Below are 5,000 nucleotides of genomic sequence, written 5' to 3'. Positions count from 1 at the left end.
GCCGACGCGACGGCGGCGGCAGCGGCGGCGGGGGACGCCCCCCGGCCGCCCGCGGCACGCCTCGGGGCCCACCCGGGCGGGTGCGGCCCCACGCTCGCCTTCTCGTCCCCGGTGGCTTTTCTGGCTCGGCCGCCCCGCCGCCCAGCGCTGCTCGCGGCCGGCACCCGCGGGTACCCGGACCGAGGCCGGCACCGGCGCCTCGCGTGCGATAGGACACCTGAGAGCTCGCGGGGCCACGCGGCCGTCACACAGCCCGGTTCGGTAAAGAAGCCCGAGGAACCCCTTCGCTCGGGGCAGCAGGACAACACCTCGCATGCGACGGGAAGCGAAGTGGAAAGGAGACCGCCCGGCCTGAACACCGGACACCGCCGTGGCTCCCTGTTACGGGGAGCACGGAAGAGCCGGCCCGCCGGGGGCCCTCTCCGACGCGACCCGAAAGGCCTCATCGATCAGGAAGGGAAAGGGGAGAGGAGAGACGGAAAGGAAGCACGGGCCCCACGGCCACGGTCCTGGGACAGCGACGGCCGCGCGCGCTCGCCGCCGCCCCGGGCGGGGCGGGCGGCAGAACGCGGGGCTCTGCGTGCGAGCGAGAGGGCAGCGTCTGCGGAGAGCCGCAACGGCGGCCTGGTCACCGGCAGAGCCGGCCCGCCGTGAAGCGTCTCCGACGCGCCCTGGGTGCCACCTCGATCGGGAGAGGAAGCGCGGGCCCCACGGCCACGGTCCTGGGACAGCGACGGCCGCGCGCGCTCGCCGCCGCCCCGGGCGGGGCGGGCGGCGGAACGCGGGGCTCTGCGTGCGAGCGAGGGGGCAGCGTCTCCGGAGAGCCGCAACGGCGGCCTGGTCACCGGCAGAGCCGGCCCGCCGTGAAGCGTCTCCGACGCGCCCAGGAACACCTCTGCAGGCGCTGCCTGCGGGTCTGGGTCGACTGAAGGGGGGGAGCGGGAGGTGCCGCCGGCCACCCGCTCCGCGCATCGATTCCCTTGAGCGAGGTCGACGGGACCGAGGGAAAGCCGCGGCAGGCTCGACTCCCCCGGTCTTCCAGCGTTCGAGTGCCGGCCACCGGTACCGGTCTTTGCCCTGCGCCCCGGGGAACCGCTTACCCCGGGGGAGGAGAAGGCCGAAGAAGACTAAGAGGCACCGCGCCTCACCCGTGCCATCCCCGGGTAACGGGGGCCGGGAAAAGCCGCTCAAGGCTCGACGCCCGCGGCCACTTGCCTTCGGCTGCCGGCCGCAGGGACCGGCCGCCCTTTTCTTCCCGCTTGCGCGGGCTCCAGCTTAGGGCTGGAGAAGTTTGGAAGGGCGAGGCGCCGCCACCTCGCCCGTACGAGTGCAGACCTTCCCAGCGAGCCCTCCTGCTACCAGGACTCGCGCCAGCAAAAAAGAGGACAAGGCGCCGCCGCCCCGCCTGCACCATCACCGGGCCCTCGGGGGCCGGGGCAAGCCGCGGCCGACTCGAGACCCCCCGGCTGTCTGCATTCGGCTGCCGGTGTTTCTGCCCGCTTCGCGGGCTCCAGCTTAAGGCCGGAGAAAAAGGACAAGGCGCCGCCACCTTGCCCGTCTCCATCACACGGCCCTCGGCAGCCGGCGGCAGCCCTGGTGGGCTGGGCACTCGCGGGCACCTCTGCCCCGGAACGGTGCCAGCACCCGCCTTTGCCATCATCGGGCCCCCCGGGGCCGAGGGAGGCTCGGCTCCCCCGGCCTTCCAGCGTTCGAGTGCCGGCGACCGCCACCGGCCGCCGGTCTTTGCCCTGCCCCGCGGGGAACCGCTTCTCCCGGGGGAAACGAGGACGAGGCGCCGCCGCCTCGCCTGCACGCCGCAGTCCCGTCACCGGGCCCGCCTGACACCACCAGCTGCCCGCGGAGGGCTCGCACCGGTGAAAACGGGACGCCGCCGCCCCGCCTGCGCCGTCAGTTGGGCCCTCGGGGGGCCGGGGGGGGGAAGCCGCGGCAGGCTCGGCACCCCCCGGCCGTCTGCGTTCGGCTGGCCGGGAGCCGGCCGCCGCTCTCTCCGCCCGCTTCGCGGGCTCCAGCTTAAGGCTGGCACAAAGGGACGAGGTGCCGCCAACCTCGGTCGTCCCACCAACCGGGCCCTCTGGAGCCGGGAGTAAGCCGCGGCAGGCTCGACGCCCCCCGGCCGTCTGCCTCCGGCAGTGACCTTCACCATCACTGGGCCCCGGCTGGGTGCGTTCGAGTCTTTGCCCTGCCCTGCGGGATCCGGCCTTATGCCTCGTGCCGGTCGGCAACGGCCGCCGGAGCCGGCCGCCGGCTCCGGCTCTCCGCAGCTCCCGACCCCTCGGACACGCTGGGCTGGCTTGTCGGGCAAGCGCTGGGAGATGGCCGGACCGAAGAGACTGGAAGCTGGGCCGGACCACCGAGGGAACCGCCACGACGGCCGCCGAGCACCCCACTTTGCTGGCAGAACCGCGGGCCTTGCAGCCGCTGACGAGCGCTGCTCTGGAGACGAGTCACGGCTCGCTCCTATAGTACGGACCGGCACGTCCCCGCCGCCGGCAAGCTCCAAGAGCGGCGCCTCTGCGCACCGGGGAGGCGCGCCAACCACGCCGACTTTTACGATGACGTAACTGGAGGCAGCGAAAAACAGCGACCCCTTCGGCAGCTCCGACGAAGCAGCGGGGACAACACGTCTACCCCTCGGCCCCGGCAAGGCGACCAAGTCCCGCCGGAGCCGGGTAGACTTGGCCGCCCTTATCGCCGGACGCTACGCAACCAACAACCCGCGGTCGCCGGGTACCGCAGGCGGCCCCACGGGCTCCGAAAAGGGGTAGACCTGACGGCCGCCGCCGAGCCCGGAGCCGGGTAGACCTGACGGCCGCCGCCGGCCCCGGAGCCGGGTAGACCTGACGGCCGCCGCCGGCCCCGGAGCCGGGTAGACCTGACGGCCGCCGCCGGCCCCGGAGCCGGGTAGACCTGACGGCCGCCGCCGGCCCCGGAGCCGGGTAGACCTGACGGCCGCCGCCGGCCCCGGAGCCGGGTAGACCTGACGGCCGCCGGCGGCCCCGGAGCCGGGTAGACCTGACGGCCGCCGCCGGCCCCGGAGCCGGGTAGACCTGACGGCCGCCGGCGGCCCCGGAGCCGGGTAGACCTGACGGCCGCCGCCGGCCCCGGAGCCGGGTAGACCTGACGGCCGCCGCCGGCCCCGGAGCCGGGTAGACCTGACGGCCGCCGCCGGCCCCGGAGCCGGGTAGACCTGACGGCCGCCGGCGGCCCCGGAGCCGGGTAGACCTGACGGCCGCCGCCGGCCCCGGAGCCGGGTAGACCTGACGGCCGCCGCCGGCCCCGGAGCCGGGTAGACCTGACGGCCGCCGCCGGCCCCGGAGCCGGGTAGACCTGACGGCCGCCGCCGGCCCCGGAGCCGGGTAGACCTGACGGCCGCCGGCGGCCCCGGAGCCGGGTAGAGCTGACGGCCGCCGGCGGCCCCGGAGCCGGGTAGACCTGACGGCCGCCGGCGGCCCCGGAGCCGGGTAGACCTGACGGCCGCCGCCGGCCCCGGAGCCGGGTAGACCTGACGGCCGCCGGCGGCCCCGGAGCCGGGTAGACCTGACGGCCGCCGCCGGCCCCGGAGCCGGGTAGACCTGACGGCCGCCGCCGGCCCCGGAGCCGGGTAGACCTGACGGCCGCCGCCGGGCCCGGAGCCGGGTAGACCTGACGGCCGCCGCCGGCCCCGGAGCCGGGTAGAGCTGACGGCCGCCGGCGGCCCCGGAGCCGGGTAGACCTGACGGCCGCCGCCGGCCCCGGAGCCGGGTAGACCTGACGGCCGCCGCCGGCCCCGGAGCCGGGTAGACCTGACGGCCGCCGGCGGCCCCGGAGCCGGGTAGACCTGACGGCCGCCGGCGGCCCCGGAGCCGGGTAGACCTGACGGCCCCTCCGTGCTCCGGGTCCGGCTGGACCGGGCTGCCGCCGTCTCCCGTCCGGGGGGTGTGTGGGGAGGTGGGGAACCGGGGGGGTGATTCGAGATTTAAGCGGGTCTGCTACAAGGGCCACCCTGTCCCCGTCTTCCTGCCCGCGGTGGGCGATGGGGAGTGGGGGCATGCGTGCGTGTGCGTGCGTGTGGGCGTAATTCCCCCACCCCCCGCCCGTTTCTGGGATTTAAAGGGCTTTTAATGCAGGAGAGCGAGCACTGCGTCACACAAGAGTTATTGTCCGTATCGGTTTCCGTAGGGAAAAAGAAATCAATCAAATTCTGGTAAAATTAATTTTCTTTTAGCACGGCTAGGTGGACGATACCCCCGGAAAAATAAAACGGGGCCGATTGGAGAATCTCGATAACGCTCGACCTGCTTTGTTAAGACGCGTGTACAAATACTCCTCAATCCCCTGCGCACCAAGAACTGACCCCGGGTAAATTAAGGTCAAGGTCAAGTGACTAGCGATTCGGTGACCGACGTTTCTATCCCTCGCTTAGGACCGAGGTATTCGACGACGATGAATGAATTCCTTCGTGCGGAAATGAAGGAAATGAATCGACGTTAAAAATTAAGGAAGACTTAATTTATCGAACCAATGAAATAAACCATTGGGTTCATTGAAGAGATCCCAAAACATAAACATGGCTATGGACACATCAATAACGAAGGATCGGATTTCTTTACCAAATCTGCATTCCTCTCTTTCGGGCACGCCAAGAGGTGACGGACGGGAAAGGGAGAGAGAGGGAAGGTGGGGCCGATGAGTACCTGTTAGTAATTACTGTTAATTCTTTAATAAAGACGGCTGTAATAGATAAATTTGGCAAGAGTACGTGCAAGAGTTAGTTGTAAATTAAATGAAAATGTGAAGGGTCGCTTATCACCTTTTGAATTAACAATTTGCGCCCGAGGTACCAATCGATGATTACATACATACGTACGTACGTACCTACGTACGTACCTACATACACACATAAATAAAAGTTAAAAAAAAAAAAAAGAATAAACGCGGGGGGACGGGGGACGGCACCCCAACACCGGGCGGGGGAGGCCAGGTCTACCCCCGGGCGCCGG

The sequence above is a fragment of the Calonectris borealis genome, unplaced genomic scaffold, assembly GCF_964195595.1.
Source record: "Calonectris borealis unplaced genomic scaffold, bCalBor7.hap1.2 HAP1_SCAFFOLD_121, whole genome shotgun sequence".
Lineage (NCBI taxonomy): Eukaryota > Metazoa > Chordata > Aves > Procellariiformes > Procellariidae > Calonectris > Calonectris borealis.
Note: the sequence above shows the minus strand (reverse complement) of the source record.